The 25,984-nt window shown below is 40.4% G+C and overlaps 1 pseudogene; it reads right to left on the bottom strand.

Moving 5' to 3' along the window:
* Positions 1-1,477: 1,477 nt before the first annotated feature.
* Positions 1,478-24,972, bottom strand: LOC127486272 (vomeronasal type-2 receptor 116-like; annotated as a pseudogene).
* Between the last annotated feature and the right edge of the window lie 1,012 nt (positions 24,973-25,984).

Here is a 25,984-nt window from a genome sequence, read left to right as displayed (position 1 = left end):
TTTCCAAGAAGTCTTTTCCGGTACCTATATCTTGCAGGGTTTCTCTAATGTTCTCTAATAATTCGATGGTCTTAGGTCGTAGATTTAGATCTTTAATCCCACTCAAAATAGGCACAAAAACCACAAATACCTTGGAATAAACTTAACCAAGGATGTTAAAGATCTCTACAATGAGAATTACAAAATCTTAAGGAAAGAAATAGAGGAGGCTAACAAAACATTGAAAAGTATTTCTTGCTCATGGATTGAAAGAATCGATATCATCAAAATGTCCATTCTCCCAAAAGCAATTTATAGATTCAATGTGATACCAATAAAAATACCAAAGACATTCTTCACAGATCAGGAAAAAATGATGCTGAAATTCATATGGAGACACAGGAGACCTCGAATAGATAAAGAAATCTTGTACAATAAAAACAAATCCAGAGGCATCACAATACCAGATTTCAGACATACTACAGGGCAGTTGTAATCAAAACAGCATGGTACTGGTATAGAAACAGATGGATAGACCAATGGAACAGAATAGAAACACCAGAAATCAATCCAAACATCTACAATCAACTTATATTTGATCAAGGATCCAAAACCAATCCCTGGAGTAAGGACAGTCTATTCAATAAATGGTGCTGGGAAAACTGGATTTCCACGTGCAGAAGCATGAAGCAAGTTCCCCAACCTACACCTTACACAAAAATCCACTCAACAATCGTTATTTATTAAGATTTTTTGGACAACGTGGCATCCCCACAAGGAACACTGCTTGACCATGCTCCTCCTGTTTCTGGGAAAAAAAAAAACACAGTTAAATCACAATGCCAAGAAATATATGTTAAACAATCAATAGCCAGGGCAAACAGAACGTGAAGCATGTTAATTAGATGTCTTAGCAAATAAGAACACTTACATTGTCTGCACATTGATAAATAGAAATTAATTCAGTCTCCAGGATTTTAGGAATAGCAATTTAATATAAAATAACATTGCTGTTATAGCCTTGATGCACATCCAAGGTTTGATTTACACCATGATTTACTTTACTCAATTTAAAATTTTTCCCTAAACTCCATTACTAACTCTGAGAGGGAGAGAAAAAGAAGGTTAGTGATAGAGACAAAGAGAAATCCTATTCAATGCCTCACACCTCCTCAACCCCAGTGCTTTTTCCTGGATCGAGGCTACAACCAACAACAGGGAGTCAGACCCAAGAATTTTACATGGATGGCCAGGACAAAGTTACATGAAGATTCACCACTTCCTCCAGGGCCCTAGGAATCAGTAGCCCAGGTCAGGAGCAAAAACCAGAGCCAGAAACTGATGCCATTCTCTCAGATCACTAGGCTAAACACACAACCCACCAGTTGTATTTAAAGGAAAAATCAATTTCATTTCCTTCATATATCTTAAATGCCACTTCAGTCTGGATTATCGGTCCTAAACTCTGAATATGTGACAGCAAAGCAAGTGGAAATCTTCAGAATCCCTTAGAACTTGCTCTTTTCTTTAAGTCTTTCAAAGAATTCTTTTCAGGCCTTATGAGAATAATGTAGCACTTGGGGAGGAAGATGCAGCCCAGGAGCCCTGCACTGGAGGCAAAGATGGAGAAGACCTCCACAGCCACCATGACCTTCCCCTTGGTGCTGTGGTAGACAGGCAGGAAGGTCACCCAGACACTGCAGAACACCAGCATGCTGAAGGTCAGGAACTTGGCTTCATTGAATGTGTCAGGCAGGTTCCTGGCTAGGAAAGCCAAGGTGAAGCTCGCCAGGGCCAAGGAGCCCAGGTAGCCCAGGACACAGTAGAAGGCAGTCACTGAGCCCTTGTTGCACACCAGGATGATGTGGCCATGCTCAGAGTGTGCATCTAACTCAGTGAAGGGAGGAGAGATTCCCAGCCAGATGCCACAGACAGCCAGTTGGATCAGGAAGCAGATGGGAATGAGGGAGTTAGAAGCTCCTGATACCAGCAGTTGCCTGATAGTTCTTCCAGGTTTTGTAAACTTGAAGGCCAGAATCACAGTGATGGTCTTGGCCAGCACAGTGGAAACAGCCACTGTGAACACAAGTCCAAATGCTATTTGTTGCAGGAGGCAGGTGGCTGTGTTGGGACGGCCAAGGAAGAGTAAGGAGCAGAGGAAGCACAGGAGGAGGGCAATGAGCAGGATGTAGCTGAGGGTCCTCTTATTGGCCTTGATGATGGGAGTGTCTCGGTGCTTCACAAAGACCCAAAGGACCACAGCTGTGAGTACTGAGAAGCACAGAGCCATGCAGGCCAGAGCCATCCCCAGGGATTCCTCAAAGGCTAAGAAGGTCACCAGCTTGGGGAGGCAGTGGTTTCTCTCCATGTTTGGTTACTCGTGATCTGCACATGGGGTGCACTGCTCTGCATCTGAGGAAAAAGAGAGACTCAGGATTGATACTTAATTGCTGCCTTTTTCTGTCCAGGAAAGGCGTCACTTTTGCACTGCCACTTTGAGAACCAACTGCCTCTATCATATACCAAGATGCACTAGGGTAACTCTGCATTCCCAATCCAGGGAGAATGCTCTCTTCCTAGAATCAGTAGGTGCTCCTAGCTTTTGTCTCAGAGACAATCTGGACACACACAAGCACCTATGTGATGAGCTACGAATTCCCATATGATGGTAATTTATTTTTGTTTCTTGTTTCATATACTTAGTGGGTGTTGCACATCACTCTGATAAATTATTTGTTATAATCTTTATACCTGATAAATCTATTCTTTCTCTGAAGTGTGAAAAATTAAGTGCTTTCTACTGCTGCATTAATGGTCATTGAATTATTATTTTTGAGCAATAAAAACTATTTTTGGGCCGGTGATGTGGCTCAGCAAGTTAATGCCCTGGCCAGCACCCCATACAGGTGCCGGTTCCAGTCCCAGCTGCCCCTTGATCCAGCTCTCTGCTATGGTCTGGGGTAGCAGTAGAAGATGACCCAAGTCCTTGGGCCCCACACCTGCCATGGGAGACCTGGTAGAAACTCCTGGCCCCTGGCTTCAGGTCAGTGCAGCTCTGGCCATTGCAGCCATCTGGGGAGTGAACCAGCAGATGTAAGACTTCTTTCTCTGTCTCTACTTGACCCTGTAACTCTGTCTTTCAAATAAATAAAATAAATCTTTTAAAAAGTATTATCTGCTCAGTATTTTGAATAATGGAAGCATTTTCTAATTAGTGTATGTCTACTTTACATAATTTGATATATTTGGCTTTCATAGGTAATTCCTTAAATATTTATCTTGTGCAAAGACCCTTTTTAATGATGCCAATCTGCATCCTTTATGATTATATATTGTCTTCATATTTCACACTGCATAATGCTAAATATGGTTCAAGAGTAATAAAACATTTCTGTATCAACTTGCACCGTCCCTGTACATTGCATTTATGCATGAAAATACATGGATTTGCTCATCTAAGGAAGCATAACTAAGCTTGATGGTGATGCTTTTACATGTATTGTCTAGATTTAAGCACAGCCCATTGGAAGAGCTCAGATTAGGACTGCCTCTCTCAGAATTGGAGGGTAAAATAAGATGTCTTGTCAAATCAATAGCACAATTAAGCCCAAAAGGATGAGCGCCACCAAAAACCGGTCTACACATAATGTGGTAGACATAGCAATCATAAAATGGATGTATGGAGATAACAAGTGAATGTTTGTATTCATAGCAATGGTTCACTACAATCTCATTACAAATATTGTTGGTTTTTTCATTTTTTATTTTGTTTTTGTTTTTTTTTTAACTTTTAATTAATAAATATAAATTTCCAAAGTACAACTTTTGGATTACAGTGGCTTTTTCCCCCTATAACTACTCCCTCTCACCTGCAACCCTCCCATCCCCCACCTCCCACTCTCTCTCCCATCACATTCCCAATCACAATTCACTTTGGGTTATTTATTCTTATTTTAAATTTTTATCAATGTAAAGAGAACAGATTTCATATATTTTATAGAAACGACTCTAAGATGGTAACCATACTTCCCTCCTCCCTTCCCTCCCAGAATACTCCTCCTTTCTTCCTTCCTTTCTTGTTTTAATTTTTACAATAATACAAATTCAGTTGCTTTATAACCACAGACTTAATGCACCATTAGCCATAATATTCAAGAAGTAAAATGTAGAAACAGCACACTGTTCCACAGGGGTATAAAAAAGAGCTAAAAACATAATGAAATCCTAAGATGTCAGTTTCATTCTTAAGCAATGCTTTTTTGTAGTCTATATTAACTACTAAATATCAGAGAAAACATATGATGATATTTATCTTTTGGGGACTGGATTATTTCACTGAGCATAATGGCTTCCAGTTGCATCACTGTTGTTGCAAATGGCAGGATTTCATTCCTTTTTTTTTTTTTTTTTTTTTGACAGGCAGAGTGGACAGTGAGAGAGAGAGACAGAGAGAAAGGTCTTCCTTTGCCATTGGTTCACCCTCCAATGGCCACTGCAGCCAGCGCACTGCGGCCGGCGCACCGCGCTGATCCGATGGCAGGAGCCAGGAGCCAGGTGCTTTTCCTGGTCTCCCATGGGGTGCAGGGCCCAAGCACCTGGGCCATCCTCCACTGCACTCCCTGGCCACAGCAGAGAGCTGGCCTGGAAGAGGGGCAACCGGGACAGAATCCGGTGCCCCAACCGGGACTAGAACCCAGTGTGCTGGCGCTGCTAGGTGGAGGATTAGCCTAGTGAGCCGCGGCACCGGCCTGATTTCATTCCTTTTTTTGGCTGAGTAGTATAATTATGACAGTGGAAATATCAGTAGAAATGGATACGGTTTCTACCTGTCTGATTGGAAATGTCTCTGTCTGTGCAAAAAGTGCAAGTATAGCAGCAGACAGGTCTTCCTTCCTGTGGCACTTTCCTGAATCCTGGGCCACAGCTCTGGCTACACACAGATTGAGGAGTCTGAAAGGAAAAAGTAGAAACATTCATCTTGATTATTGGCCACATTGATAGAATTTCAATGCTTAACCCCTCACAACAGAAAATGTGACCTTCAGTTGAAGGTCACCACTGTGTCTCCTCTTATGCCTGCCAAGTCATCATTACCTAGGCAGCTAATGTGGAGCTTCTGTGGTCATATTGTACTTTATCAACATGTAGCAAATATTACAAATGCAGTTAATCACTTTTATTTCACACATCACCCGCTAACATCCTCTGCCATTTATATCTTATTGAACTACTATATCCAAAATATGTTTAATGTGGGTTTCTATGTGGCAATGATTCTGAAAACTAGAATGTCTGAGAAAAAATTGACCATGAACTCATACTTAGTTGATTAGAATATTTTATATCACAGATAAAAGAAACAAAAGACATGATACGGAGGCACACCACTGAGAGTAACTATGAAAAATTCAGGTCAACATAGAAATGTTTAGAATGTGTTACGAAACAATAATTGTGTTTAGTACATTTCTGATATTTTCCATTCAGGCAGGCCATTAATTTTAGAGATAAACACATCACTTGGGTGCAATGCATTGTTGTTATATTTGGTCATGCAGAAAATATCATATTTTGGAAACATGACAAATTATTGTCAATATCTCAAGATGTTATGTAGAATAAATTGTGGAAGACTGAGTAGCATGTGAAATGAAAAAAGGAAATGCTATCTACAAAGAGGCGAATGATAAGTCAACCCATAATCCACTGTGTTCATCATGCATCACAACATAAAGACCCTCACCATATGTGATTAAGGTCTTCAGAATATATAGATATATTTAGGATTTATGTGTCTATACACTAATCTCTCTATTTCTTTTCATTTATAGCCTTCATTCTATTCACTAAACATCTACAAAATGTATGTGCTCGAATTAAAAAAATAAATCAGGGGCTGGTGCTGTGGCACATTAGGTTAATCCTCCACCTTTGGTACCGGCATCCCCTATGGTCACTAGTTCTAGTCCTGGCTGTTCTTCTTCCAATACAGCTCTCTGATGTGGCCTGGGAAAGCAGTAGAAGATGGCCCAAGTCCTTGGACCCCTTTACCCATATGGGAGACTGGATGGAAGCACCTGGCTCCTGGCTTCAGATCAGCACAGCACGGCCATTGCAGCCATTTGGGGAGTGAACCACTGGATGGAAGACATTTCTCTCTGTCTCTCCCTCTCACTGTCTATAACTCTACCTCTCAAATAAATAAAATTTTTAAAAAATTCAAAATAAATCAGTAGATTATTCCAAGTTGCACATTCATTCAACATGCATTACCTAAGACTATATAAGGATTACCTCTCTCTATATATAAGAATACAATAATATATATTACCTATATACAGGATAACCTACATATATTTATATATATATATATATATAGGATTACCTATATATATATATAATATGTAAGGATTATGTATATATTATAAGGATTATAATATATATATAATAAGGATTATATATATATGTATATATAAGAACATGTAAGGATTAGCTACATATATAAGTATTACCATGTATTTGGAAACCATGATGTGAACTGAGACTCTGATGCTTACATAAAGGCTTCATAATTAATCTACTCCCAAGATTCTACTCAGACCTCTATGTAGGCCTGTGGTATTGAAAGGGATTCATACCTCTTTAAACGCAATAGGCCATTCTATCATGTCTTCATTGATAACCAAGGCTGGATCACGTGAACTCTTAGAGAAAAACTTTCCAATGTTGACCATCAACCCAAGACCCACAGGAAAATTCACAATATTCTGGATATCATATTGTACCACATCGTGCCTTGTTTCATGGAAAGATATGTCACTTCCAGCACTGTTCCTAAACTGGATTTTCTTCAGGAGTGGGTGAAGCTAGAGGACAAACATAATTGTAAGATGTACAGCATTCAAGTTTAGGTGCTAGAGATGGGATTAAAATGGTGGAGAAGGGAGGGTGATGGCTGCTGTAGTCTAGGAGAACATAGTTTAAGAAAAAGTAGAAGGACTGCAGGCTCAGGGAAGTGTTAGGAAGAAAACAGCAGAGGAAATTCTACACAAATTGGAGGGACCTATGTGGAGGGTAAGGACATGCACAACTCAGGACCCCAGCAGCTGAGAGCCTCTGCACCAGTGTTGGAGAGTGAGGTGAGACCAATCCGCTGGAGACCAAGCCACTGGTGAAAAGCTGCAGGAAGAGCTTAGAGGGAATCCAGCTTGGAGTCCCATGGGGGATAGTGTACCTGACAAACTACAGGAAAATAAACAAAGTAGGGGGCATGTTTTCTCTCTCTCCAATTACCCTGCAACTGTGTCCTGTAACAAGCTGATAGAGAACAGGCATAACCTTGGACATACATAACAGCTGCACCAGCAAACAGCCAAGCAGAGACTCCTGAGTCTGGTGAGGACAGGGGGCTGAGTGCTTGTGACTGTGGGAGGCTTGTGTGCAGGATTGTGTTGTGTTCTTACCTGAGCTTCTTCTAGAGTTCAACAAAGTAATCTTAAAAGTCACATTATTAATGCTTTTAAAATTTGACATAAGCCTATTTTTTTTAGATACACATTTTTCTAAAACTGAAGATTTCCAGCAGTCCCTGTTGATCCAAAACAAGACAAACATATAAGAGGACTCAGCCTGTGGCTGAGACTTTGGGCACTCACTGCTGGAGGTGCCATATGATCAGGGCTCCCTGGTGAGCTGGCCAGGGACATTGCTGGAGAATCTGAGCTTACACTGTGGACTGCACAGATCCTCTGTGTGGTCCTTATGGCAGAGCAAACAAATAATATACACACTGGAGCTAGCACCCCGTAACTGGTCTCCTTTGAGTAGAGGAGCTCAGCTGAGTCTACACCAACAGACATAAACAAACCTATCTGATCAAAAAAAAAAAAAAAAAGAGAAAGAGATAGAGATTTACTATGCCAAACCTGGGTGTGTCACCTCAGATACAAACCTCACCCTGGAGCACTGTAAAGAGCTTCCTGGACATATCTACCACAAAGCTCTAGGGATGCCCTGAAAGCAGACATTCCATTAATCCACACATAGTCCAAAGATGAAAGCCACCACAGTGATAAATCACAGAAACCAACTAGTATCTCCACAAATGATGATCAACAAATGCACCAGTTCAAGAAACAGAATAAGGAAGACACTATGATGGCCACAAAAGTACACAACACTTCAATACTAGATTGTGAAGACAATGAGATTGAAGAAATCCAAGAAATGGAATTCAAGTTACAGGTTATTGAGTGGTGTACATGCACTAAGCAGTCACTTCTCAGGCTCATAATCCTCAGGGATTCTTCTTAGGAGAGACTTAGTTGGGTTTGGGTGGTCACCATGTCATGGGTTCATGTGAGGGGAACTATTCAATCATTGCCTGAAGAAATGATGGGAAGTGATTTAATACAAACAGTAAATTATATTAGCTGGCTTAGGCATGCACTCTGCTGTATCCATGACCAGGAAGGAGGTTTAGTTGGGGCTTTAGGGAAGGTAAGCTTTGCACTTAAACATGGGTCTGTCATGGATGGGTGTGCTAAAGGATAATTTTAATGATGGTAACCAGTTGTGTTCTTACCTGAGCTTCTTCTAGGGTTCAACAAAGTAAACTTAAAAGTCAGAATATTAATGCTTTTAAAATTTGACATAAGTCTAGTTTTTTAAAGATATACATTTTTCTAAAATTGAAGATTTCTAGCAGTCCTTGTAGATCCAAAATAAGACAAACACATGAGTTATATGTGTTAAATTATCTATACTTAGAATTTTATATCTCACTAATGCTTAAAATTGATACCATGTGGGTTTCTCTCCACTCAGCTCTCCTATAGAAACTTAGTTGAGAATTTGATTAACTTTTTAAACCTTATCTGGCAGTATATGACAAAAACCATGGAGTTCTACTTCAGTAAAAAAAAAGTGAAAATATATTAGGGCTTCATGCCTGTCCTGTTCTGGAGGAGGTTTACCTGCCAAGGGAGAAGCTTAGGTTGAGCTGCATCTCCTGGAGATCCCATTTCTACTTTCTCTAGAAACATCTTATGGAGGGCATGGGCCACTGCATACACAGCATTGTAGATGAAATAGCTAGAGTCAGATAGAGTCATTATGTCGATGTCTCCTGGGGAAAACTCTAAGGAAGTGTTTGGTGGGCAGTCTCCTATTTCTCCACATAGCGACCCAGAAGGTAGGCAGGTGAAAATGTGAAACCAGAGTTTAGTGAAGTAAAAATCTTCTGGGTAGTGGGAAGGGTCCACTGTCTTGAGAAAATGTTTGAGGCCTGGGATTTCCCCCTTGTGTGGTGAAAATGAGAAGCCTCCATGGAAAGAGTGCAGTACACGCTATGTCTCATGCACAATGATGTTCCACTTTGCTACCATGATCCACACCTTGCCCACGGTTAAAAAGTATCCTCCTTCAAAGTCCACATTGATGAGGCTCCTTACTTCACCATAGAGTATGTGCACATTTGCAGAAGAAAGGCTGATCCCAGTCATGAAAGTGATATCAGTGGAGGCATACAGTCTCTTAGTGGCAGGGAGCTTTTGTGTGAAGGCCACACAGAGACCTTTCTTTACCATCTCTGCCTCAAAGTACCGAAGGAACTGCTCTCCTTTCATATCATCAGATACAAAGAGCGCCACCCAAGTCCAGCCAAAATGCAGCAACAAGGAGATCATTCCATGGACCACAGTGCTGTCACTGGTGGCCATCTGATAGAGTGAGGGAAACTGGTCTTTATCACTTAGCAGAGGATCAAAAGGGCCATAGGTGATCTGAAAGCCAAAGTAGTCATGACTGTGAATTATCTTTGTTGGGGTAAGGCTGAGATATTCTCTCCAAGGGAGGCCTTTGAGGAGAATGTTACTGGGTAAAAAGAAAGATTGCTCTAGAGATAGCTGAATTCTGTTATTCTGCACACAGAGAACACCATGCTTCTCATGCCCTTAGCCTTTGGAAGAAAGGTGATAGCATGAAAATGTGTCATATCCCTATTTTCTCTTCATGTCCTGCAGTGCAAACTGGGAAGGCATCAATTCTGAATGCAATACCACCAAGATAATATCCTGCTCTCTCTCACCCAAATGTGGGATAGAACCCATGTGGCATGTAAACCATGACAAAGTTTGTATGGATCTCCTGATACACTGGATTTCATTTCTTTTCACAACATCACATAACTTGTCATGAAAATCACAATTACTCACTCTGATTTTTGGTGAAATATTTTTTCCAGCTTAGAATCCTCTTATGTGACTGAAGTCTTTTTTTTTTTTTTTTGGCAGTAATGTGCCTGTATTGCTGATGGTGTGTACTGGGTCTTACATAAATCACTGATTTGCTAATGCAGATCCTGGGAGGCAGCTGTAATGTCTTGATTAATTGAAATAGTTAACCCTCATGGAAGACCTGAACAGAATTCCTATACCCGGGGCCTACAATTGCCAGACTCCCAGCACATTAGTGAGTGTACCAATGAATGGAAGACCTCTGTTATGTCTCTTTCTGCCTCTCAAACCAAAATGTTAGGAAAAACCATCTGTGATGTCAGGAATTGTAAATAGAACACTCAGTGAGATTCTTCTGAAGGAATCTTTCAGTGCAGGTGAGTGAGGGAGGTTTGGATGATGGAGTCCAGGAACACCCATTTCACTGGAACTGAGCCTCGAACACTCTTAGCAAACTTAGGGAAGGCATGGTCCTCTGTGATGTCCCAAAGGAAAAGCAAATGTCCAGGTTTTTAAATACCCACATCTACATTATCACCTGTGGATGCCACCTTGGACAGTACACTTCTTGGTGACGTGAAAATTTCCTTTGAAATACTGAGCTGTGAATACAATGAAGTCAATAAATCCAATGGTAGGGATGGATATATTGGCCCTAGGTAGGAATCTGAGTGGAGACCCTCAGCATAAACTGCCCCTTCCCTTTCTTCCTACCTCCTTCCTTCTGTTAATAATTCCACAGGCCAGGGTTTTCCCACTTAAAATCATGGTGGGATACATATTCTTGGCTTCTTTTTTTTGGTTTTAGTATTGGATTTCTTTTTTTTAACTTTTATTTAATGAATATAAATTTCCAAAGTACAGCTTATGGATTACAATGGCTTCCCCCCCCATAACGTCCCTCCCACCCGCAACCCTCCCCTTTCCCACTCCCTCTCCCCTTTCATTCACATCAAGGTTCATCTTCGATTCTCTTTATATACAGAAAATCAGCTTAGCATATATTAAGTAAAGATTTCAACAGTTTGCTCCCACACAGAAACATAAAGTGAAAAATACTGTTTGAGTACTAGTTATAGCATTAAATCTCAATGTACAGCACACTAAGGACAAAGATCCTACATGAGGAGTAAGTGCACAGTGACTCCTGTTGTTGACTTAACAAATTGACACTCTTGTTTATGGCCTCAGTAATCACCCTAGGCTCTTGTCATGAGCTGCCAAGGCTATGGAAGCCCCCTGATTTCACTGACTGATCATATTTAGACAAGGCCATGGTCAAAGTGGAAGTTCTCTCCTCCCTTCAGAGAAAGGTACCTCCTTCTTTGATGACCCATTCTTTCCACTGGGATCTCATTCGTGGAGATCTTTCATTTACGTTCCCCCCCTCCCCCAGAGTGTCTTGGCTTTCCATGCCTAAAATACTCTCATGGGCATTTCAGCCAGATACGGATGCTTTAAGGGCTGATTCTGAGGCCAGAGTGCTGTTTAGGACATCTGCCATTCTATGGGTCTGCTGTGTATCTCACTTCCCATGTTGGATCATTCTCTCCCTTTTTTATTCTATCAGCTAGTATTTTCAGACACTAGTCTTGTTAATGTGATCCCTTTGGTTCTTAGTCCTATCATTATGATCAATTGTGAACAGAAATTGATCACTGGGACTAGTGAGATGGCATTGGTACATGCCACCTCTATGGGATTGAATTGGAATCCCCTGGTATGTTTCTAACTCTACCGTTTGAGGTAAGTCAGCTTGAGCATGTCCCAAATTGCACATCTCTTCCCTCTCTTATTCTTGGTTTCTACATTGCCTTTTCAACACAGATGAGAGAATGGTGTTAGGAAAAACTTAAACATTCTTCTCTGAAATTCAGAACACACATACCTGTGGGGTTTTGTAGAGCTCCAAAAGGGTTCCAATTTCAGCAGAAAATGTTGCTGTGGTTCCTGCAATGATGGCGACTGATTTGTCTTGTTTTTTGCAGTTGTAGTTAGGGACAAATATACCCTGTCCTGAGAGCCAGTGCAGAGTGCTCCACAAGGTGAACTGATCACTGGGAAAACCATTGTAGAATTGGTAACCCAGGGACATGTTTGGTAATAAGCAGGGATTCTTATTGATCTCCTGGATGGCAAAGTGAAAGGCCAGGACATGTTGGTAGTTCTTCCACAACCACCTATGAAGAGGGTCAGATTCACGGAAAGGAGTGAGTTCTTCAGTGCAGATGTGGGAAAGAAGCAAACTGCCTATGCAAACACTTCTCTTCATGAACTTTTTAGACAAGCCTTGATGTACCTCAATATGGAATCTGAATCTTACTCAGAGACAGAAATCAAGATGCAATTTTTGTTTTCTGTTAGTTCTGAAAGAGTTTAAATGCAACTGATTTGCCAATTGTTTAAATATTATCCCCTCTAAACGCATTCACCTGAATTAATTTTTCATGTTCCATTTCTGCAATTTTCTGCTCTGATGTATCAAATCTTGTAAAAGAAGCGTCATTAAATTATATTTACTTTGAAGCCGGCACCGCGGCTCACTAGGCTAATCCTCCCCCTTGCGGCACCAGCACACCGGGTTCTAGTCCCGGTCGGGGCACCGAATTCTATCCCGGTTGCCCCTCTTCCAGGCCAGCTCTCAGCTGTGGCCAGGGAGTGCAGTGGAGGATGGCCCAAGTACTTGGGCCCTGCACCCCATGGGAGACCAGGATAAGTACCTGGCTCCTGCCATCAGATCAGCGCAGTGCACCGGCCGCAGCACACAGGCTGCGGTGGCCTTTGGAGGGTGAACCAATGGCAAAGGAAGACCTTTCTCTCTGTCTCTCACACTCACTGTCCACTCTGCCTGTCAAAAAAAAATTTTAAAAAATAAAAATAAAAAATAAAAAAAAATATATTTACTTTGGAGGCCGGCACTGTGGTGTAGTGAGTGGAGCCGCTGCCTATAGTGCTGACATTCCATATGGGTGCCAGTTCAAGTCCCAGCTGCTCCTCTTCCAACCCAGCTCTCTGCTATGGCCTGCAAAGGCAGTGGAGGATGACCCAAGTCCTTGGGCCCTGGCACCCTTGTGGGAGACCCAGAGGAATCTCCTGTCTCCTGAATTCAGCTGAGCACAGCTCTGGCCTTTGCAGCCAGTTGAGGAGTGAACCAGCAGCTGGAAGACCTCTCTCACTCTCTCTCTGCCTCTCCTTTTCTCTCTGTGTAACTCTGGTTTTCAAATAAATAAATTAATATTTTAAAATTATATTTATTTTGAAAATAAGCATTTGATTTGGGATTTCTTCTTTTTCCTGTTTTATTATTAATATGAAGAGAACTGATTTTGTGTATTTCAAAGAAACAATTCTAAGAATATGACACTTCCCTTCCTGCCTCTTCCTTTATTTCTTTCTTTTGTACTTTTAAACAACAAACTTTCAACTCACTTTATAATCACTAAATATAGTGATTATTTATATTTATAATTCAACAAGTAAAAATAATAGATTTAGGGCTTCTAAGTAATAAGAACTCAAATTATATCACTTTGTTGTCCTTTCTCCTCTTCATTGAACTTTCTTAACATTTCACATTGAACATTCTTTTCCTTTTTTTGTGAAAAAATATGAATTCCTGAAAATTGCTCTGAACTTTCTCTAATTTATACATTTCATCCATAATTTCATTCATATGAAAAATCTCACTTCTTAATAACGTATATGCGACTGGAGGTTTGCATTGATTCTTATGTTTCAATGTGGGGATTAATACTAATATATAATTTCACTTTTTTAACTTTTATTTAATGAATATAAATTTCCAAAGTACGATTTATGGATTACAATGGCTTTCCCCACATACCGTCCCTCCCACCCACAACCCTCCCCTTTCCCACTCCCTCTCCCCGTTCATTCACATCAAGATTCATTTTTGATTATCTTAATATACAGAAGATCAGCTTAGTATACATTAAGTAAGGATTTCAACAGTTTGCTCCCACACAGAAACATAAAGTGAAAAATAATAGATGATTTTTTTAAATGATGATGAAATCAAATCAGACCTATTGTCATGTTTAATCCCAGTGAGAGTCAAGTTGGGAGTTGATAATTTCTTCTTCTTCTTTTTTTTTTTTTTTGCAGAGGATCAGTTTAGTATGCATTATGTAAAGATTTCAACAGTTTGCACCCCCATAGAAGCACAAAGTGAAATATATTGTTTGAGTACTCGTTATAGCATTAAATCTCAATGCACAGCACATTAAGGACAGAGATCCTACATGAGGAGTAAGTGCACAGTGACTCCTGTTGCTGACTTTACCAATTGACACTCCTGTCTATGGCATCAGTAATCTCCCTATGCGCCAGTCATGAGTTTCCAAGGCTATGGAAGCCCTCTGAGTTCTCCGATTCTTATCTTGTTTAGAAAAGGCCATAGTCAAAGTGGAGGTTCTCTCCTCCCTTCAGAGAAAGGTACTTCCTTCTTTGAAGACCTGTTCTTTCCACTGGGATCTCACTCACAGAGATCTTTTGCCAGAGTGTCTTGGCTTTCCATGCCTGAAATACTCTCATGGGCTTTTCAGCCAGATCTGAATGCCTTTAGGGCTGATTCTGAGGCCAGAGTGCTATTTGGGACATCTGCCATTCTATGAGTCTGCTGAGTATCTCACTTCCCATGTTGGATCACTCTCCCCTTTATTTATTCTATCGGTTAGTGTTAGCAGGTACTAGACTTATTTATGTGCTCCCTTTGACTCTTAGTCCTTTCATTATGATCAATTGTGAACTGAAATTGATCACTTGGACTAGTGAGATGGCATTGGTACACGCCACCTTGATGGGATTGAATTGGAATCCCCTGGTATGTTTCTAACTCTACCATTTGGGGCAAGTCAGCTTGAGCATGTCCCAAATTATACATCTCTTCCCTCTCTTATTCCCACTCTTATGTTTAACAGGGATCACATTTCAGTTATTTTTCAACACTTAAGAATAACTGTGTATTAATTACAGAATTAAACCAGTCATATTAAGTAGAGCAGACAAAAAAAACTACTAAGAGGGATAATGTATTAAGTTGTTCATTAACAGTCAGGGCAATGCTGATTAAGTCACCATTTCCCATAGTGTCCATTTCACTTCAACAGGTTTCCTTTTTGGTGTTCAGTCAGTTGTCACCGATCAGGGAGAACATATGGTATTTGTCCCTTTGGGACTGGCTTATTTCACTCAGCATGATGTGTTCCAGATTCCTCCATTTTGTTGCAAATGGCTGGATTTCATTGTTTCTTACTGCGGTATAGTATTCTGCAGAGCACATATCCCATAATTTCTTTATCCAGTCTACCGTTGATGGGCATTTAGGTTGGTTCCAGGTCTTAGCTATTGTGAATTGAGCTGCAATAAACATTAGGGTGCAGACCTCTTTTTTGTTTGCCAATTTAAATTCCTTTGGGTAAATTCCAAGGAGTGGGATGGCTGGGTCGAACGGTAGGGTTATCTTCAGGTTTTTGAGGAATCCCCTGTCTGACTTACATAGTGGCTTCTCCAGTTTGCATTTCCACCAACAGTGGGTTAGTTTCCCTTTTTCCCCACATCCTCGCCAGCATCTATTGTTGGTAGATTTCTGTATGTGAGCCATTATAACTGGGGTGAGGTGAAACCTCATTGTGGTTTTGATTTGCATTCCCTGATTGCTAATGACCTTGAACATTTTTTCATGTGCCTGTTGGCCATTTGGATGTCCTCTTTTGAAAAATGTCTATTGAGGTCCTTGGCCCATCTCTTAAGTGGGTTGTTGGTTTTGTTTTTGTGGAGTTTCTTGATCTCTTTGTAGATTCTGGTTATTAACCCTTTATCTGTTGCATAGTTTGCAAATATTTTTTCCCATTCTGTCAGTTGTCTCTTCACTCTCCTGACTGTTTCTTTTGCAGTACAGAAACTTCTCAATTTGATGCAATCCCAATAGTTGATTTTGGCTTTGACTGCCTGTGCCTCCCGGGTCTTTTCCAGAAATTCTTTGCCTGTGCCAATATCTTGAAGGGTTTCTCCAATGTTCTCTAGTAACTTGATGGTGTCAGGTCATAGATTAAAGTCTTTAATCCACGTTGAGTGGATTTTTGTGTAAGGTGTAAGGTAGGGGTCTTGCTTCATGCTTCTGCACGTGGAAATCCAGTTTTCCCAGCACCATTTATTGAATAGACTGTCCTTGCTCCAGGAATTAGTTTTAGATCCTTGATCAAATATAAGTTGGCTGTAGATGTTTGGGTTGATTCCTGGTGTTTCAATTCTGTTCCATTGTTCTATCCATCTGTTTCTGTACCAGTACCATGCTGTTTTGATTACTACTGCCCTGTAGTATGTCCTGAAATCTGGTATTGTGATGCCTCCGGCTTTGTTTTTGTTGTACAAGATTGCTTTAGCTATTCGAGGTCTCTTGTGCCTCCATATAAATTTCAGCACCATTTTTTCCAGATCTCAGAAGAAGGTCTTTGGTAGTTTGATTGGTATTGCATTGAATTTATAAATTGCTTTTGGGAGAATGGACATTTTGATGATATTGATTCTTCCAATCCATGAGCATGGAAGATTTTTCCATTTCTTGGTATCCTCTTCTATTTCTTTCTTTAAGGTTTTGTAATTTTCATCGTAGAGATCTTTAACATCCGTGTTAAGTTTATTCCAAGGTATTTGATTGTTTTTGTAGCTATTGTGAATGGGATTGATCTTAGAAGTTCTTCCTCAGCCATGGCATTGTCTGTGTATACAAAGGCTGTTGATTTTTGTGCATTGATTTTATACCCTGCTACTTTGCCAAAATCTTCTATGAGTTCCAATAATCTCTTAGTAGAGTTCTTTGGGAACCCTAAATAAAGGATCATGTCATCTGCAAAGAGGGATATTTTGAGTTCTTCCTTCCCAATTTGTATCCCTTTAATTTCTTTTTCTTGCCTAATAGCTCTTGCTAGAACCTCCAGAACTATATTGAATAGCAGTGGTGAGAGTGGACATCCCTGTCTGGTACCAGATCTCAGTGGCAATGCTTCCAACTTTTCCCCATTCAATAGGATGTTGGCTGTGGGTTTTTCACAGATTGCTTTGATTGTATTGAGGAATGCTCCTTCCATACCCAGTTTGCTTAGAGTTTTCATCATCAACGGGTGTTGTATTTTATTAAATGCTTTCTCGGCATCTACTGAGATAATCATATGGTTTTTCTTCTTCTGCAGTCTGTTAATGTGGTGTGTCACATTGATTGTCTTACACACATTAAACCATCCCTGCATACCAGAGATAAATCCCACTTGGTCTGGGTGAAATAAGCCAATCCCAAAGGGACAAATACCACTTGTTCTCCTTGATAGGTGACAACTAACTGAGCACCAAAAATGAAACCTGTTAAAGTGAAATGAACACTATGAGAAATGGTGACTTGATCAGTCCTCACAATGACTGTTGATGAGCAGCTTAATATGTTATCCCTCTTAGTATTTTTTTTGTTTGTTCTACTTAATATTTTTGGTTGAATACTGTAATCAATACACAATTATTCTTAAGTGCTGAAACTTAACTGAAAAGTGATCGCTGTTAAATATAAGAGTGGGAATGAGAGAGGGAAGAGATGTGCAATTTGGGACATGCTCAAGCTGACTTACCTCAAACAATAGAGTTACAAACATACCAGGGGATTCGAATTCAATCCCATCAATGTGGCATGTACATATGCCATCTCACTAGTCCCAGTGATCAATTTCTGTTCACAATTTATTGTAATGATAGGACTCAGAACCAAAGGGATCACATAAACAAGAATAGTGTCTGCAAATACTAGCTGATAGAAAAAAAGGGAGAGAACGATCCAACATGGGAAGTGAGATACACAGCAGACCCATAGAATGGCAAATGTCCTAACAGCACTCTGGCCTCAGAATCAGCCCTTAAGGCATGCAGAACCGGCTGAAATGCCCATGAGAGTATTTTAGGCATGGAAAGCCAAGACACTCTGGGGGGGGGAACGTAAATGAAAGATCTCCACGAATGAGATCCCAGTGGAAAGAATGGGTCATCAAAGAAGGAGGTACCTTTCTCTGAAGGGAGGAGAGAACTTCCACTTTGACCATGGCCTTGTCTAAATATGATCAGAGTCAGTGAACTCAGAGGGCTTCCATAGCCTTGGCAGGTCATGACAAGAGCCTAGGGTGATTACTGAGGCCATAAACAAGAGTGTCAATTTGTTAAGTCAACAACAGGAGTCACTGTGCACTTACTCCTCATGTAGGATCTTTGCCTTAGTGTGCTGTACATTGAGATTTAATGCTATAACTAGTACTCAAACAGTATTTTTCACTTTATGTTTCTGTGTGGGAGCAAACTGTTGAAATCTTTACTCAATGTATGCTAAACTGATCTTCTGTATATAAAGAGAATCAAAAATGAATCTTGATATGATTGGAAGGGGAAAGGGAGTAGGAAAGGGGAGGGTTGCGGGTGGGAGGGACGTTATGGGGGGGAAGCCATTGTAATCCATCAGCTGTACTTTGGAAATTTATATTCATTAAATAAAAGTTAAAAAAAATTAAAAAATTAAAAAGTAAAAAAAAGAGAATAGGAGAATGAAAATGAAATAAAGAATTTCAGAATTGAAAAGAAAAACGTTAGATATCCATATTAGCAGATGTCACGAGAAAAAAAAAAAAAACTACTCCACCAATAATCTATTAGAATTGATAAACCAATTCAGCACATTCACAAGGCACAAAATCAACAAACAAAAACCAACATTTCAATATATCAATAATTATCTCATTAAATGGAATTCGAGAAATAAATCTCTTCTGTGTATAAAGTTAATTGAAAATGGATCTTAGTGGAGAATGTAACTGGGAATGGGGAAGTGAAGAGGAGGAGGGGTGGGAGTATGGGTGGGAGGGGGTGTATGGTGGGCAGAATCACTACATTCCTAAAGTTGAAATTTATAAAATGCATAAAGTTTGTAATCCATAAATAAATAGTTTCTTTGAAAAAATATTTCAACCGTTAGATAACAACTTAGGAAAACATTTACCAGAAGGTCTAATGCCTTCTATAAACTCTAAGAATACATGTGACAACTAACAGAGCACCAAAAAGGAAACCTGTTAAAGTGAAATGAACACTCTGAGAAACGGTGACTTGATCAGTCCTCACCCTGACTGTGGATGAGCAACTTGATATGTTATCCCTCTTAGTATTTTTGTTTGTTCTACTTAATACTTTTGGTTGAATACTGTAATCAATACACAATTATTCTTAAGTGCTGAAACTTAACTGAAAAGTGATCACTGTTAAATGTAAGACTGGAAATAAGAGAGGGAAGAGATGTGCAATTCAGGACATGCTCAAGCTGACTTACCTCAAACGGTACAGTTACAAACATACCAGGGGATTCGAATTCAATCCCATCGAGGTGGCATGTGCATATGCCATCTCACTAGTCCCAGTGATCAATTTCTGTTCACAATTGACCATAATGATAGGACTAAGAACCAAAGGGATCATATAAACAAGAATAGTGTCTGCAAATACTAGCTGATAGAGTAAAAAAGGGAGGGAATGATCCAACATGGGAAGTGAGATACACAGCAGACCCATAGAATGGCAGATGTCCTAAACAGCACTCTGGCCTCAGAATCAGCCCTTAAAGCATCCGTATCTGGCTGAAAAGCCCATGAGAGTATTTTAGGCATGGAAAGCCAAGACACTCTGGCAAAAAAAAAACAAAAACAAACAAACAAAAACAAAACAAAACAAAACAAAAAAATAAACCCTAAATGAAAGATCTCCGCAAGTGAGATCCCAGTGGAAAGAATGGGTCATCAAAGAAGGAGGTACCTTTCTCTGAAGGGAGGAGAGAACTTCCACTTTGACCATGGCCTTGTCTAAATATGATCAGTCAGTGAAATCAGGGGGCTTCCATAGCCTTGGCAGCTCATGACAAGAGCCTAGGGTGATTACTGAGGCCATAAACAAGAGTGTCAATTTGTTAAGTCAACAACAGGAGTCACTGTGCACTTACTCCTCATGTAGGATCTTTGTCCTTAATGTGCTGTACACTGAGATTTAATACTACAACTAGTACTCAAACAGTACTTTTCACTTTATGTTTCTGTGTGGGAGCAAACTGTTGAAATCTTTACTTAATGTATGCTAAACTGATCTTCTGTGTATAAAGAGAATTGAAAATGAATCTTGATATGATTGGAAGGGGAAAGGGAGTGGGAAAGGGGAGGGTTGTGGGTGGGAGGGATGTTATGGGGGGGAAGCCATTGTAATCCATCAGCTGTACTTTGGAAATTTATATTCATTAAATAAAAGTTAAAAAAAAAAACAGGAAAAAAATAAATAAAATAATGGTTTTCACTTAGGAGAAAAAAAAAATAAAACACTGCTTGGGATTCCTGCAACCCATAGCAGAGTGCCAGTGTTTGAGCTATGGTCTGCTTCTGATTCCAGCTACCTGCTAATGCACACGCTGGGACACAGCAGTGACAGCTCAAATACTTGGGTCTCTGCCATCCTGGATTGACTTCTGAACTTCTTCTGTGGCCTGGCCCAGCCCGGCTATTGCTGGCATTTGAGAAGTAAACCAGTATATGGAAGATATCACTTTCTCTCCTGTCTCTGTTTCTCTGCCTTTCAAAGAAAATGAAAATAAATAAAAATAATAAATAATAATTTTAAAAAGAAAGAAATCGTATTCACAGTAGCTTCAAAAATTAAATATTTAGGAATAAATTAACCTGAAAAGGTAAAGTTATCTAGAATGAAAATAATAGTGAAATTTATTAAACATTTATGAGAGGCATCATTACAGACACACACACAAAAAAACGGAAGGATGTCTCTTGTTCATGGATTAGAACAATTAGCTGTGTTAAAATGGTATCTAAAGATTCATTGCAATCCCTATTAAAATTCTAGTGACTGAAAAAAGTAAAAGAGGAACAAGAAAGAAAGGAAGAAAAAAAAAGAAACAAAGAGAAAAAATTCTAGTGACATTATTTATAGATTTAGAAAAACAGGGGCTGGCACTGAGGCGCTGGCATCCCACATGGGCGCCGGTTCTAGTCCTGAATGCTTCTCTCCCAATCCAGCTCTCTGTTGTGGTCTAAGAAAGCAGTGCAAGATGGCTCAGGTCCTTGGGCTCCTGCACCCATGTGGGAGACCTGGAGGAAGCTCCTGGCTCCCGGCTTTGGATCGGCGCAGCTCCTGCCATTGCGGCCATCTGGGAAGTGAACCATCGGATGGAAGACCTCTCTCTCTCTCTCTCTGCCTCTCCTCTTTCTGTATAACTCTGACTTTCAAATAAAGGAAAAAAAAAGAAAATAAAAACAGTCTTAAAGTTCATATGAAAGCACAAAAGACTGAGAATAGAACAGGAATTTTAAGAAGAAAAACTCAAATTGGAGGCATTACTATCTCTTAAAGGAATTATTTTCTTCTGATTCCACTTACAAATCTTGATGCAACCATTTCACATAATAACGAATGCAATATAGTATAGTGTCAGTTTATGACATATACATGTTTTAGAATATTCATTTGGTGCAACTAAAGTGAATAACAGTGCATGTTTATCAAACATTTTAGAAACAAAGGACAACTTTTAAGAACCAATGATAAAGTAAGATTAAATCTGGAAACTAATTTCTGCAGGCAAAAGAATATTTATGGTTGCTCCACTTGGGAATTTTTTTCTGATTGTTTAAATTATAGAAAATGCCAATGGTACAAATAATACCCAGAACATTGAGGAACAAATAATACTTCTTGCCTGCTATGAGCCACCAGAAAGATCTTCATTTCAAAAGCAGACTTAGATATTATGATATTATGATGATAACAGTATACTATGCACTGCTATAAGCTCTTCCATGGATAAAATGTGAAAATAATATGCAGCCAAAAACCCAGTCAAAAAGATCACAAAGACATGAATCAGTTTACAGAAAATGTCCAGAATAGACAGCTCCACAGAGACCAAGGATGGATTAGTGTTATCCAGTGCAGGAGGGAAGGTCAGAGGGATGGGGATGCATTGAAAACAGGTATTTAGATGTTGAAGGGGAGATGAACGTCTCCTAGTTAACAAGCAAGTATTTAGCATTAAGCACTGAAAGTTTTATGAAACGGCATACCTCGTGTCCTATTAATTAGCCCAATTATCTAAGTAAGAAAAAATATGCAAGCTTTATTAACTAAAAATGATCATTATATATTACTCAAAATCACACACAATTAATGATTTCCTAAATATGCACATTGAGTAAACAGGTGTGCATTATTAACATAAAATAAAACTTGGTTGGCATGGAAACAGTAACACTATCCATCAGTTATAGGGAAATACATTCATGATATATTGTTAGGTATGGAAGCATAATTGAGGAGAAACTGAGTCTGTCTGCCTATAACAGGGCTTACCTTCGTTGAGGCCTAGAACATTCTAGGACACAACAAGCACATGATGGTTGTCACTCTTCAGCACACAGGGAGGGTGGCCAGACATGTTTTGGGCTGGAGGACATAAGGCAGAGTACAGAGTTTGGCCTCTAAACTTGTGGCATAAACAGAACTCTCCTCTGGGACTCATGAACAAGGCAGGTCCTTACTTTCCCTACACAGAGCCCCACCACTGGCAGAATGCAAACAGAAATCAGCTGCCACCTAAGCAGAGAATCCACAAGCATGAAACATTTTCCATCACATGTGCCATTTCACATTTGGACTAGCAATGAAGAAAATACAAAGAGGTAAGGAAACTCAAAGTGAAACACTGAAAAAGAATGGAAGTATTTAACAGTACATGTTAGAAGTAATTACAAGGTGTGATTCTGACCCAAAGATCAGCACCCCCACTTTCTCACTAGCACAACACTACCTGCGGAGGTAGTAGTTGCTATACACGAGAAAGAACTGACAAGGACAGACTCACATCATTTAAACAAATTGCACACTGCAAAACTCTCCTATCACATGAGCATGTGGATCTCTGGGGCAATTGAGAAGCAAACTCCTCTGCTGGCACCAACAAGGTGTGTAGACACAGGCCTTTTATTAAACCCCTCCTTAAGCACCAATGCAGTGACTGAGTTACCAGACACACCACTAATGCAAAGCTCAGAATTCACACAGTTTCTGCATTGTTTCTGGAGAAGAAAATATCAGATTTTGAGAAGAAGCCATTAACTATGTATGGGAAATTATTTCCCTTGCTTCTGATGTTCAGGATCAGGGTTCAAATGCCTCCAGTGTAGTAGGATTTAATTATTGATCTGTGAGGGTACCGGGTCTGCCTCATGGCTTCAAGTCACAAGCAAAATGAGTATTGTCCTTGTCGGCAGTGGCTACCTAGACTAAGGCCCTCCCAACATTGACCTCAGGACATAGTCTTAGGACTCCTGTGTGCTTTCTTCACAGGTGCTAGCAATAGGGGACCTGAGGTCCCAACCATCTCACTGACTCCAAGAACAGAACCCCAGGGCTTAATTACAGAGACCTGGCCAATGGAGTAGGCACAAAAATTGTGATGCCTCTCCTATGTCTCTGAAGGAGTCAGAAAGCAAATGGAAATGAAAGGTAGTGAAATGTTAAAGAAAGGAGAGGACCTTAGCTTTCATGGAACTGTGTTTCTGCCATTCTTAGAAGAATTATCAGAACTCGCAAGAGGTGTTGAACACACGCAGACATGAACATATACTCAAATGCAGGCATAACAACACTTAACAGCTAGAGAATATCTAAAATATAGTGGATAAGATTGAAATTGACATTTTGAAATTTGATGGCTATTTACAGCCCTTGGATTACTGTTGAGGAACAGTGTTTTTTCCCTCATCTTATTTGCTTACTGTAGGGTTAATCTTATAAGGGAAAAGTAAATTGAAAATAGATTTGTAAAATTAGGAGTAGGAATAGGAAAGGAAGAAGGGTGAGGGCAGAGGAGGGAGGGAAGGATTATTATTCCTGATTCTGTATATATGAAAGCAATGAAATATGTGTACCTTAAATAAAACTTAAAAAACACATATACACACACCTTGAACTTACCAAGATGCCACCATGTTATACTCAGGCTTGAGTAAAAAGGATAACCGGATCATGTCTCTTTCTGGGTCCATGTAGTACAGGGGAAAAAACACTCCCAGCACTAGGTCTCCATCTCTGAAGACACTTGGCTTCAGATACTCATGGCAGTTCTCAACAATTCTGTCCTGTGAATTAGATAAAGCCTGCAGGAGTAGGTAGAGAAAAATCAGAGGCAATGACATGTCACTGTCTCCCCAAACTATAGTGAGAGCCTTAAGTCTCAGCTGAGAGGAGGAGACACAGAGCTGGATCAGGTCTGAGGGCTCATCAATCAGCAGTGACAGTGGAGCTCTGTGTAGAGCACAGCTGACTCCAGGTATTGACGTGTGCCCTCTGCCTGTAGGAACCTGTGTGCCAGTCTGGTGAGCTAGACCAGAGCACAGCTAAAAGCAGAATGCAGAGTTCAAAGCAAGACACAGTGCTGAGACCTGGCTCTGCGTGTCCTGTAATCAGAGCTGCTCTGGGTTCCCTGTATTTTCAATGCTTCCCATTTGTCTCATCCAGAAACTCAGGGGATCCACCTGCCGGAGGCTCTGCACCTGTTGTCCTCCATTATGGGGGAAAACCCTTTGGAAAAACATGTTTTGCACTTGTCTACCTCCTTTGCCTTTAGGGTTACATCATAGTCCAACAAGGCTTTGGCAATCATAGCATCTTGGTACAGAAGCTCTGTTAAATAGTATGCACAGTGGCCAAGGGTTTTGTGAATAGACAGCTTTGAGGAATTTGGCAGGGTTAGAAAAAGTTGGTGTTGGAATAACCAAAACACCCAGCTGCATCTTCCCACATGATGCTGTAGACATTAAGTGAAGGGCTGACATCAGTCACAGATGACTTCGGACACCACAGGAATGTTCATCATTATCGTGCCTAATGTCACTCCCAGGGCCACGGTATCCTGCTGCCAAAAAAATGGGCTTCCTTATTAATAAGTGAATAAGCCCTGCGCTCGTGGCTCACTAGGCTAATCCTCCACCTTGTGGCGCTGGCACACAGGGTTGTAGTCCCAGTCAGGATGCCGGATTCTGTCCCTGTTGCCCCTCTTACAGGCCAGCTCTCTGCTGTGGCCAGGGAGTGCAGTGGAGGATGGCCCAAATGCTTGGGCCCTGCACCCCATGGGAGACCAGGATAAGTACCTGGCTCCTGCCATCGGATCAGCGTGGTGCACCGGCCACAGCACGCCGGCTGCGGTGGCCATTGGAGGGTGAACCAACGGCAAAGGAAGACCTTTCTCTCTGTCTCTCTCTCTCACTGTCCACTCTGCCTGTCAAAAAAAAAATTAAAAAAATTAATAAGTTAATAAGCCATATTCTAGAGAGAGGAAGTACTCTGTCCTCCACACCTACTCCTCCCCCACAGCTGAGCTCCCCACCCATCATCCTGATGCCCTCCACATAGAGAATGCTTGAGTCACTAAGCTCTCAGCATCAGTGATTTCAATATGACAATAGAAAGAAACTGTGTTGGTTCTCAATCACTTATTTTCTGTTGTCATATCGATTTTCTCCCACTTTTCAGAGACAATAGAATGTCCTACATGTGTATTTTCATTTTGAAATTCATAACTTTAAATTATGTAGATGTATGTCTACTAGAGAATGATTTGATACCTGTACACAATGTTGAGTGGTATAATACAACTGTTTTGTGTTTCAGCTTTA

The sequence above is a fragment of the Oryctolagus cuniculus genome, chromosome 16, assembly GCF_051225735.1.
Source record: "Oryctolagus cuniculus isolate XC-2025 breed Fujian yellow rabbit chromosome 16, ASM5122573v1, whole genome shotgun sequence".
Classification (NCBI taxonomy): domain Eukaryota; kingdom Metazoa; phylum Chordata; class Mammalia; order Lagomorpha; family Leporidae; genus Oryctolagus; species Oryctolagus cuniculus.
Note: the sequence above shows the minus strand (reverse complement) of the source record. Positions and strands in the feature narration are given on the sequence as shown.